This window comes from Mytilus californianus, unplaced genomic scaffold, assembly GCF_021869535.1.
Source record: "Mytilus californianus isolate M0D057914Y unplaced genomic scaffold, xbMytCali1.0.p SCAF_17, whole genome shotgun sequence".
Lineage (NCBI taxonomy): Eukaryota > Metazoa > Mollusca > Bivalvia > Mytilida > Mytilidae > Mytilus > Mytilus californianus.
In genome coordinates, this window is record NW_026262659.1 from 9,741,545 (window position 1) to 9,755,128 (window position 13,584).

Here is a 13,584-nt window from a genome sequence, read left to right on the forward strand (position 1 = left end):
TATAAATAAATATAGCATTTGACAAATTTGTTCGTAACTTTTTTTTAAAATCCGAGTTAAAATGATATCTTTACATATTTTGAAGATATTTGTTCATTGTTGACGACTGTAGGATATTAACACTTTCTTTGCATATCGAATTAGCATATTATATGAGTACCTGGTATGTTGGAAGCTGGTTTGTTTTATCCTAAATCGTAAATAAGACCAAAGCAGTATCATCTCTTATAGAAATTTTCCTTTTAATTATTGTTTATATACAATAGTAGTGTGAGAAAACTCATCATAGATACATTTGTACCAAGCTTATAGTTTGGTACGCTAGACGCGCGTTTCGTCTACGTAAGACTCGTCAGCAACTGTTAGTATTTCAGGTGGCATACATGTCATTGGCCAGGCACAGTTGTTGGTCTTTTTCATATCGCAAGCTGCTTTATTTTAACCAGCTCATTGGAATAATAGAAATACATAATATAACGTAAAACAGGTGGATAGTGGAAGATAATTTATCTTTTAAAACTGGCAAAATAGAATCCAACGAATGCTCGCAGTAATGGAAAGCAATCTGTAATTACTACTAGCAACTAATACAGCTATAAAATACTTACATATAGCAAAGCTTTTGGTTTTTTATATTGTCAATTAAAGAAGAGTTTAATTTGGACAAAAACGGTCCGATTACATGGAATAGAGCTAAATTACTTTTGTGTTTGACACGAGTGGTGTAACTCATTATAATGCAATTATTTTGTATCAATGGTTCTGATTTGATGACAATCAGTGTAATATTCTCTATATACGTGTTTGTAACTAAGGGAAGCTGACATTTTGAATTCCGGAATGTATTGACATGTGTAATAAGCAAAACAACTCAAATTGTTAAATCTCCTTTTTATTACATTTTATTACATTCTGCGGCTGACAAGAAGCCAGAAAATTGCCAGTGTTAACGTGTGATACCGGAAGTATACCTTTGAGGTCACCTAGTTTAGTTGTCAAAGAAGCTAACATCATATCGCGGAATTATCGTTTAGTTAAAATTTTACACCAAAATAATGACTAAAACTGAATGATTTGTTTATATTGGATTAGAGTAGAGATAACTGTATTACTTTGAAGCTTTGCGGACGTCCATCAGTAGTTTTACTGTTGCAAATATCCTTGTACCTGTCTCCGTAACGCGTCGCCAGATGAACTCAATTTGATATAATGTCTTTTGTACGTAAACGAATATCCGGAAACAGTTCCTTGAAGTCACAAAAAAATCCACTGGACGCTTTAGATTCACTTCTTGTCATGTAATATTAATGTTGCTTTCATCTAAATTGATATCAGTACTTCTTAATCCAAGCAATAAGTGTCTTTGTCTAGATTATATTTTTTCGTTCTTTCTTGTATAAAAAGTATTTTCAGATTACAAGGGTCTTCTTAAATTTGCAGTAAGGCACACACTTGTTACGAAAAATAAAACGCAATGTTTTGTGTCTCGGTTTGAAGTCAGATGTCTGAGTTTAATGCATTTCTGCAGCCTCCGACCCAAAATATTGTTAGGTCTGATAAGCCACGAATACATTCCATATATGTAAATACCAAGATGAACAATAAATAAGTGGGTGAAATACCGTGTACTGTTAGAATACATTTTCACCGAAACACATTTTCATTGTTTAACCTGTCATAAATAGTATATATCAACTTATGAATAATTTAAACAGCAATTTGATAGATCTCATGAAATATCAGATTTATTGTATTACGTGGCCTGCAGTCCTAATTATTATTTGTGTTGATTTTGATCAGCCACCATGCACTTTTGGTACTCAATGAATACCATAGACAAAAAATAGCGGGCAAATCGTTTTGATATGATCTATTTAAACCTGAAGGCCAGATCTTTCAACATATATAAAAAGACAATTGCATGGTTTTGATTTGTTTCATTTTAATTGATTCCACTTTGATTGGTTCTTTTCAATAGCCATATACACAAACATGAAGATATGGAATGATTGCTAATGAGACAACTATTTCTTTTTGACAAATATGACGTTGATATAAAAAAAACTATAGTTCACTGTTGAACCTTCTACAATGACGGACCCTATACCTTATAGTAAACTATTAAAAATCCCGACATGATAAAATGTAAACAATTCAAAAAAGAAAACCAACGGCCTAGTTTATATATAATACAATATTCTGAACACAAATATAAAAAAACACCATTGCGAGATCTCCACCCGCGTAGAAACCTTGGACAGTCGGGTAGAAGCATGACATAATAACACACTGTTAAAATCTGTTAAAAAAAGCTTGAAGGTCGAACAATGACATTTAAATGTAGTGGTTACCTTCTACGCCTTTTGGTCTATAGTGGGGAGTTGTCTCATTGTAAATCATACAACATCTTCTTATTTTTATATTGACTCATTAGATCAACACAACACACGAAAACAACTACGATCTTACAGTAGGCGCAATTACGAAAATCAAGTTTAAAGTCAACTACAAATAATAAATGAATCATGTTTCCCCGTCTATCATATTTTGCAATGTCAGTTTATATATGTATAAACAAGACGTGGGAATGTAAGTCTTCATTACTGCTTCGAAATTAGTATTTAGTTTTGCTTTAATTCATCAAAAACAAAGTTCAATGTTAGTTTTGATACATACAATATTCGTATAACAGTATTTAATTAATAACCTTTTAGAATAGGTTCATTGAAAGGATTGAAAAGTTTACACGAATAGTATCTAAATTTACGGGTTCCTTACGCAACAAAATGTATTTACTAAACGAATATACATTGCTCTCGAGAACTGTTGATACATCATCTTAATTGTCTTTTTTATTTTGCATAAAGGTGTTCTATAAAAACTAATCAAAGATACCAGGCCTATCATTTGGACTCATCAGTATCTACAGTAAATCGTTTTTTTATGTATGGACTATCAGTCAGAATTCTTTATGGGGATCACTAATCTATTATACTATTCCTGTTCTTAACAGTTGAACCGGATTTTCCTCAGACTTTGTTGTGGTTAATACTTTATTTTTCAAATGCAGTAATGGTAGCATTTCTATTGTATACTTGGTCGCGCTAGCCATAAGAAGTACAGAAATCAAACGTTTAAATGTTTTGAAATAATTGACTATGTGCAATAAATGTTTGGGGTTTTCGTTAGGTTTTTCAGTGGTGAAATAGAAGAGGATTTTATACAAAAATAATCCAAAAACTACAAAATAGACACAAGAACATTTAAGACTTTGATATAAAATGATAGAGTTTAAATGTAATACGTTGTCATATCATTCTATCTTTCATACAAATGCACCAACAGCTCAATTATGATAATGTTTTTATATGCGCAAGAGAATCATTGGTCATATCAATGAAGTATCACACAGAATTGATAGTTTCACGAAATATGGAGTTGTTTGTTATATCACGATGTTACCGTTCTACCCAGCATCATACTTCATATGGAATACATTACTTTTTTAATCTATTTTGTTATTGTGGACTTGACTACTCGTTAATAATCGGATAAAAAATGTGAAAAAAGAACTAAATGTCCAGTTAGAAGACAAAGACGTGGTTGAAATACACCATATACCATCACAAAAGGCTGGGCCTTATCCAGTTATTATTAAGCTATTCAGCAGTGATGTTAAGCGTCAAATTATGAGATATAGGAAAGAATTGACCAGTAAAATTAGATTTGTGGATGACGTTACTCAAAGAAACATGAGCTTAATTGCGAGACTTAGAAAAACTGAAGAATTTGAGTCCGTCTGGTATTAAAATTGTGGAATTTATGGAAGAACACTTGCAGGACTTCAGCTGAAATTTGGACTATATGAGGACATTCATTACAGAGTACAACAAGGGAAATAGATGTTATGTAAATAGAACTTAGATCTCACGGACAGTTTTGAGAATTCTATAGTTCATTGTTGATATTTGACTAAATATTTGTGCTTATCTCCCTTTCTTTGTATAAAAAAAAACAGAGTTATCTCCCTTGTAACTATAGGTCATGTACATTATTTGTTTTCTTTCTACAATACATATTAACATTTTTTTTGTACAGATAATCTAGATTTTTGTTGAACTGGTTTTTTGTTGGCGTCATATAAGGCAACCTGCAAAAACTGACAAATTCCAACTACAATGTGGCAAAACATATTGAAATATTTATTTTTTTAACAATATTCTTGTCTGTTAATTATAATTTTTTCTATGAATTGAATGTCATAGTATTGAATTACACTGTTGGTCCCTGTATGAAGCTTGGTAATACAGGTATGTCGAGAATTTTTACACTGCCATATCTAGATGTTTTGAGCAAATCTTTTTGTATATGTCTTTTTGTATTGTGTCTCATGTGAATGTATAATAAAGATAATCATATGTAAAAATGTATGTATTTTTGAAATGATGGTGTACACATATTTCAAACCATTATGGGCTCTTTAAAGATACTGTCTTTTAACTGTCAGGGTCTGGGTGATTTATCTAAAAGGAGGGATGTATTTAGTTTTTTAAAATCTGGAAACCATAACATTTACTGTCTACAAGACACTAATTTCACAGTGGATAAAGAAAATAGTATAAGAACGTTATGGGGATATGAATGCTACTTTTCATCCTTTTCTTCAAATTCAAGAGGTGTAGCAATTATGTTTAATAATAATTTTGAGTGGAAAGTACTTAAAGAAAAAAGGGACATTGATGGAAACTACTTAGCTTTGGATTTGGTTGTCGATAATGTTCGTTTTACTCTCATAACTATATATGGCCCAAATACTGACAGTCCATTTTTTTATGAGCATATTATGTCAATTATTGATGATTTTGAAAATGAGTGTTTTATTATCTGTGAAGATTTTAACCTGGTGTTAAATCCAAATTATTATAATTATTTACACATAAATAATCCTAATGCTAGAGACAAACTATTAGAATTGATGGACGATAGATCTCTAGTTGACCCCTTTAGAGAACTTTTTTCCTGACCTGTGTAGATACACTTCGGGGGTAAAATCACCTTTCAAACAATCTAGGCTTGATTTTTTCTTATTCTCTGAAAACATTTTGTCATTTTTGAAAAATTGCTGTGTAGAACCAAGTTACCGCTCGGATCATTCTCTTGAACTTGAATTGAATCCATTCATTAGGGAGAAAGGTTTATGGAAGTTCAATAATTCTTTGATGTATGATGCTGACTATGTTAATGCTATCAAGGAAAAAAAATTGGATGTAAAAAAAACAGTATGCAGCCTTGGTATATAATTTTGACAATATTAATGAAGTGAATAATGAAGATCTACATTTTACAATTAATAGTCTGCTTTTTTTGGAAACTCTTTTAATGGAGGTGAGGGGCAAAACTATCTCATACTCCAGCTTCAAGAAGAAGGAAAGAGAGAAAAGGGAAAAAAACATTAAAAGAAGACATTGATATTTTAAAAGAAAATCATAGTACGTCACATCCGGTTGCATACGAAAATAGGTCGAAAAAATATATTCCCTTGAATTTGAAAGTTGTAGGTAATTGATCCTACATCTCATTGCAGTAAAACATTTCTGGGTCATAAACATATATCTTGGGTATTTCAAAGCACCATTATTTTTTTATTTGGAGTTTCTATAGAATATTTTGGAAACTTGAGGTTACATGGTTACTAAAGCTTGTACACAGGTTAAAAAAGGGGGAAAATTTGATTGGTTAACTTCCAGTGATGGTTATTTTCTTATATGCAATGAAATGTTATGTGAAATTTTTTCTATAGTACTGGACAGGATAAAACTTTACTCATGCCAAGTATTTCTTCATTTGAAACAAAGATAAATTCTGCACAATTTTTTGAAAAGTGCAAATATAACAAAGACTAATAGGGGAAAATCAATGGTGGTATTACACCTAATATGGGAAGCTGTACATGCACCTTTGACCTTGTGAGTACTCTCATGTGTTAAAATTTCTATCTATTTAAGTGAAATATTACAAATAATGAAATATTCTGAGTGGATTGAGTCTCCAAAACACATTTTATGAGAAAATTTCCTTGAAATAGGACTTTACCATGAATATTAGTTGACAGAACAAGCCATACTTAGAGTTTTAGGGAGCTTTTTCTCTTTATTTCTTATATTCTGCTATACTAGAAAATTGTTCCTAAGAAATACTTTAATAAATATATAGTTTTAAGTAAATGGAATTATTTTTAAAGCAGTAATAACAAATTATTCACCAAAAAACAAGCTTTTTATGTCCCTCTCTGGAACACGGCGTAAATTTAAGTTTTTACGTAAGGACTTATTGAAACCTTCTTGGAGACAGTATACTTTTATACGGATAGTTCATTCAGCTTGAATACTTCAATTAATCATTTATTATAACATTTCTATCCTAAATGAGTGAAAGTTACCCCAAACTTTTTATTTATTGGCCTAAAAAGTAGAAATTTAAGGAAATGAGAGGTATAAATGGACCAAAAGAGACCTTATAAGGAAGACAAAGAGGTCCATTAGTAGTATTTATCATCCTAAAGTCATCTTTTGTATCATATTCAACTGTTTGTAGGCAGATGAGATAAATATTTTATCATTTATTGGTCCACACTATATTTTATCATGATGCGGCTTGGTTTGTATTTTTCGAAGAAATTTTGCTCGAATCACTGTAGATGTCGTCTGACATTATACCAGATTTTTCTCAAACTATTGAACTGATTATGACAAAACTTGACAGGAATGCTTGAAATAACCAGTATTACAAAAGAAAAAAGTCACATTCAGTTTATTTAACAAAAAAGTCTTCTTTAGGTGTAATATCACCAAATCATAGTACGTCACATCCGGTTGCATACGAAAATAGGTCGAAAAAAATATTCCCTTGAATTTGACAGTTGTAGGTAATTGATCCTACATCTCATTGCAGTAAAACATTTCTAGGTCATAAACATATATCTTGGGTATTTCAAAGCACCATTATTTTTTTATTTGGGGTTTCTATAGAATATTTTGGAAACTTGAGGTTACATGGTTACTAAAGCTTGTACACAGGTTAAAAAAGGGGGAAAATTTGATTGGTTAACTTCCAGTGATGGTTATTTTCTTATATGCAATGAAATTTTTTCTATAGTACTGGACAGGATAAAACTTTACTCATGCCAAGTATTTCTTCATTTGAAACAAAGATAAATTCTGCACAATTTTTTGAAAAGTGCAAATATAACAAAGACTCATAGGGGAAAATCAATGGTGTTATTACACCTTTATACGAACAAGATAACCTAGAAGGTGAAATATCAGTTTATGAAGCTGGTGAAACTTTAAAAATAATGAAAAGCAATAAAACGCCTGGATCAGATGGTTTTTCAAGCGATTTTTTTAAATATTTCTGACCTGACTTAAAGTATTTTGTTGTAAGATCTTTGAATGCAGGTAATGGTAAAGGGGAACTTTTTGTTACTCAAACACAGGAATAATAACATGTCTTCCAAAGGGTAACAAACCTAGACATTTTTTTTAAAAACTGGCGCCCTAAATCTTTGCTAAATACTGTATATAAAATTGGCTATGGGTTAATAGCAAGAAGATTTAGAACAGTTTTGACTAAACTAATTGATCACTAAACCAGACAGGTTTTATGAGTGGAAGATATATTGGGGAAAATCTAAGATTGATCTATGATATCATGAAATATACTGAAGATAATGATATTCCAGAACTTTTATTGTTGATAGACTTCGAAAAAGCCTTTGATTCGTTTTCATGGGAATTTCTTTTAAATGTATAGAATTTTTTTAATTTTGGCGTTTCTATTATAAATTGGGTGAAAGTACTCTATCAAAACATTAATTCAGCAGTCATTCAGGGAGGGAATCTTTCAGACTTCTTCAATGTTGGACGGGTTGTAGGCAAGGTGATACATTATCGCCTTACCTTTTCATTCTTTGTGCAGAAATTTTAGCGTTACAAATAAGAAATAACAAGAAAATAAATGGAATCAAAGTTCTTCATGTTGAACACAAACTTTCACAGTTTGCTGACGATACATCACTACTTTTAGATGGTAGTGAAGAATCTTTAAATGAGGCATTATTGGAACTAGATTGGTTTGCTCAAATTTCTGGTTTGAATATAAATTTTTCCAAAACTCATGTAATTTGGATTGAAAGTAAAACAGTACAGCACAGAGACACTTTGTACAAATCAAAATCTTACTTGGGGAAGCACATCCTTTAAATTATTGGGTGTTAATTTAAATGTTGATTTAGAGAAACTAGTTAAAATCAATTATGATGAAAATATTGTAAAAATAAAAAGACTAATCAAACAATGGTATAGACGTAACATTACTGTTATTGGTCGAATTGCTGTTGTAAAGACACTTATGTTGCCAATTTTAAATCATTTAATATTGTCACTATCTAATCCAAGTGAAGATATAATTAAACAGATAAATGAACTTATGTATAAGTTTATTTGGAACTCACCAGTTCATAGAGTGAAAAAAGATGTAATACAAAAAGATTATTGTAATGGAGGCTTAAAAATGATTAATTTAAATGCTTTTATAAATGCTTTGAAATGTACTTGGATCAAAAGGATTTTTAGAAATGATTGTAAATGGCGATATATTTTTCTGTCATATGTTGATAAAGATAGATTTTTTAGTTGTTGTAATAGCTATGTAAAGCAACTACAGCAAAGTATTAAGAATAAATTTTGGAAAGATGTACTGGGTGCTTGGCAAATGGTAATTGAAAAAGAAATGAATTTGCACGACTGGGAATATTTTCTTTCCAGTCCAATTTGGATGAATAATCTATTCCAAATTGGCAACAAACCAGTGTTTTTCAAAAAGACTGGCATAGTAAAGGTATTCTACATGTAAATTATATTGTTGATGAGCATGGTACCTTTCTAAATTTTTATCAGTTTCAGGAGTGTTTTCAGATGACTTTAGACATCATGAAATATAATAGCATAATTTCTATGCTAAGACTTCCGAAAAATTTAATAGGGAGATTATAAATTAGTATCTCCTTTCATACCATCAGTTATAAAGACCATTCTCAAAAGCAAAAAGGGATCTAAAGATATGTATTTAGAGCTTAACAAAAACAACACTGTTTCTACATTTGTAAAAAGATGGGAAGCAACATCAGGTTTAGAAAATCAGAACTGTCAAAAGATTTTTCAACTACCATTTGCTATAACAAAAAATACTAAACTACAATGGCTTCAGTATAGAATAAATCATAAAATTCTGGCAACAAATAAGTTTTTAAACAAAATAGGGTTAGTTCAAAACCCATATTGTACTTTTTGTGAGACTGAACTGGAATCAATTGAACATATACGTATTTAACACGAACAATACATGATGTTCACTTCTTCTTAATACAATCCACAACCAAACTAAAGTCACCAGAAGAATCAGTTTGATAAGAATGCAGTACCTTGTGTTTTATAATTTTAATATAGGGTATACGGTAAGAGTGTGTTTTGAACGATACATATAAATAAGAAGATGTGGTATGAGTGCCAATGAGACAACTCTGCATCCAAGTCACAATGTATAAAAAGTTAACAATTATAGGTCAAAGAACGGCCTTCAACACGGAGCCTTGGCTCACACCGAACAGCATGCTAAAAAGGGCCCCAAAATGACAAGTGTAAAACAATACAAACAGGAAAACCAACGGTCTAATCTATAAAAAAAAACGAGAAACGAGAAACACTTATGAACCACACCAACAAACAACAACCACTGAACAACAGGCTCCTGACTTAGGTCAGGTGCATAGAAATGCAGCGGGATTAAACGTTTTAACAGGCGCCATCCTTCACCCTAACATGAAACAGTAGTGTCAAATTACAACATAAAAAGACACACTATAAAATATCAACTGAAATGGCTTAACTCGATCAAAAAGACTTTTGAACATAAGCAAGTAAACATACACTGAACGAATGAGTTTGATCTATGACACAATATCAATACAATATTAAAACGTAGGTGACTATATAACATAGATGTTACAGGTAGTAAAAAATGTAGGAACAGTGTCAAAAAAAACTCTAACCTGGAACAAAAATGGCGTTAAATTAAACAACGCAGACAGGTAAATTTACATATAATGATTTTGTTGTTAAGAGTACGGAAGTAAACTTTTTTTACAAAATTAATAAATTTGTTGTTCAGAGTACGAGTATAAAAGTGAAAATTTGTCGTCATACAAAGTACTTATCAAAGGTGGTACTTATCAAAAATAGCGAGACGAGATATAACGCAAAAACATGTACTTTTAGAAGAAAGCAGACAAGAAAACTTTCGATGTCATATTTTAGTCTTACCGATATGAAGAATAAGTCTTAAAGATGTTTTGGTTAAAGCGTTGTTTTTAAATCAAATACTCTTTTAAAAAAATAATAAGTCGTGCAAATGATATGTATCAACGGTCATCAGATGTCTTTAACAGTCAATCGAGTGTACGATGGGGTCCGAAAAAATATCGAGAGATGATACAACTTTACTAATAAAAACAACCTTTTTGTTTCAGTAGATACCTTGTTAACAGCGTCATTTCTAACGGGAAATACAAATTCTTAAATGACGCAAAGATATTTATCCATGGAGGGCTATATAATTCTTAAGTAAGAGCTTTAAAACAAAACATTAAATTAATTGTTACAATGTATTGTTTTTCCACTCCATTTGATTGAATTATAGTCTTAATCTGAATATCTACATGTAGCATATACACATACAATAGAGTTTTAAAATTTTAGTACGAATATCTTAGATATAAATAAAGGTTTTTGGTTTATAAAATGGTCGGTATTAATGGTAAATTTGATATCGCATTGTCTTATATCACACAACGACAATCGATCCACGTCAATTGAACATCAACCCCATGACACAAAACATTAAACGAGGAAAGCATTATACTGGATTAAAGGGTCAGTAGTCTTTATCAAAAGACAAGTGTCTTTCAAAATACAAATCTTGTAATCACCCTACGTCTAATTATATTGTAAATGAAACATAGACTAAATACGGAATTCCGAAAATAAATGATAAAAGCATTCAAATATGACAAAATACGTTAAACCAACAAACAATGATCCTCACTGGGGTCTGTTATAAAAACATATGGCGGAATTATAACAATATTGGATTCTTTCTTTTTCTATTACTAAACTTATCCTTTCAAAAATGATCAGTTGACTAAAAAACGCTCATAAAATAACAAACAACACACATCAATGCAGCAAAACCACTTAAATCTTATAGTCCCAATCGATAGGTAAACTCCAAAACAGATTTCTTAAAGCAATGTCATTAAAAAAAGAAGACACGATATTGTTCAAGATCAAGAACAACCCAATTTTAAAATTTAAATGCAGAAAAATCAACCATCTTATTCTTTGCCTCTTACTAGTCATCAGTTGTACTTATCAACAAGTTATAGATTAATGTCATTGATTGAAGAATGATTACAAGTTATAAAACCTAAGAGAAGTAATGACGATTTATTTTATTTTACATTATTAAACGTTTTATTGTAAACGTTTCTCCCTAATAATTTCTAAATTGACAGTAGTTATATTGTAATCATGCCTTAACATGAAAAGTGGGACTAATATCTAACTTGTCCTGAAATCTGTCTGGAAATGAAGAATTTTTCCGGACATCTTCTGTTACCCAAGAACAATTTTGGACAGTCATACTCAACAAGAAATTCGACAATTCTACACAGGAACAGTTTTAGACGGTTCAACACATGAACGTTTTATCAAAAAAGATCTAATAATCTCCTTCAGTTAACCAATATATTCATTTATCAATTTTTCACTAATTCTAAAATTAGTTCTATCAAAACTTTTGATTTTTCAAACTTGTATACCACCATTCCCCATGTGAAATTGAAAAACCGTCTAAAAGAAATTATCCACAATGCTTTTCAACATAAAAATGGTAGCATACGCTATATATTTATTACTTTGGGATACCATAAGGCATATTTTGTTAATAGTGAACAAAAGGGTAAAACATGCTACACAGAGGAACAAGTGATCAGTATGCTGGAGTTTCTTATTGACAACATATTTGTTGAATTTGGAGGTAGACTTTTTCAACAAATTGTCGGCATTCCTATGGGAACGAACTGTGCGCCTCTCCTTGCCGACCTCTTCTTATTTTCATATGAATCGGAGTTCCTTCAGACACTTGTCAAAAACAAGAAGATCAAAGAAGCCAGGTTATTTTATTTCACTTTCAGATTTATTGATGATGTTCTTTCCATTAACAATTCGAACTTTTCTGATTGGGTTCCATTAATATATCCATCAAAACTAGAAATTGAAGAAACAACAGACACGGCTTCCATCGCCTCATTTTTAGACTAATATCTCGAATTTGACATACACAGTCATTTCAGTACCAGAATCTATGACAAACGAGACGATTTTAATTTTGAAATTATCAATTTCCCCCACCTTAGGAGCAATATACCAACTTCACCTGCATATGGGATATACATTACCCAACTTATTCGGTATTCAAGAGCTTGCAGCTCCTACTCAGACTTTGTGAAACGTCACCAGTGTCTGAGCAGAAAGATGATAAACCAGGGGTGTCAAAGAACGACTCGTCCTTGTTCTAAAAAAAGTTCATCGGAAGGTACCAAAACCTTGTTGATAAATATTCCGTATCAACTGCTAGTACTGTCAGATCTGCACTTAACGTCTTTTTTGTTGTAGGGATATATACAGATCCATCATTTTCCAGTCAGGAATATTTTTTTCCATTCGTTTGATGTTTTTGAGTTTTTGATTTTTCCATTTGATAAGGGAATTTCCAATTTGAATTTACCTTGGAGTTCTTTTTTTTGTTCTGTTATTTTACTTTTTATATATACCCTGCCACGTCGGTTCTGTGTTTTTATTACTTCTTTTTTCACTTTGTTTAACCCCGCCACATTTTTTGGTGTCTGTCTCGTCAGGAGCCTGTTAATCAGTGGTTGTCGTTAGTTGCTGTTTGTCATATTTGTATTTCATTGTACTTTACATAAATCAGGCCGTTAGTTTCCTCGTTTGAATTGTTTTAAATTTGTCATTGCGGGGCCTTTTATAGCTGACTATGCGGTATTGGTTTGATCATTGTTGAAGGCGGTAAGATATCCTATGGTTTTCAACTTCTATGTCTTTTAGTTTCTGGTGAAGAGTTGTCTCATTGGCAATTATACCACATCTTCTTATTTTCATATTTACAAGTGTATCTTAAAAATGCATAACTTAGAAAAATATCCATTATTTAGGATAATTCGTCTTCAATCTCTGAACATTTTTAGTCTGCCTTTCCACGAAATAATTAATTAGAATTTTGTTTTAGTGTCTATGAACTTTTGAAAATTCCCCCTGACAACCGATCAAACAGTAGTTTTAAGTTGACTAACTGCCTAAAATAAAAGCTAGTAGATAAATTTGTCAACTGGCATATAAGGATCGTGGTGATGCTATGTGTATAAATATATCGGTTTCAATAGCTAAATTG

General features: G+C 31.2%; 2 protein-coding genes across 12 annotated transcripts in view; both read right to left on the reverse strand.

Annotated features, from left to right (window-relative positions):
- LOC127726388 (allene oxide synthase-lipoxygenase protein-like) overlaps nucleotides 1-13,584 on the reverse strand; it is a 110,684-nt gene that overhangs the window by 96,770 nt on the left and 330 nt on the right. The window lies entirely within an intron of this gene.
- Nucleotides 1-13,584, reverse strand: part of LOC127726375 (allene oxide synthase-lipoxygenase protein-like) — a 97,263-nt gene that overhangs the window by 31,885 nt on the left and 51,794 nt on the right. The gene's annotated exons all lie outside the window — the stretch shown is intronic.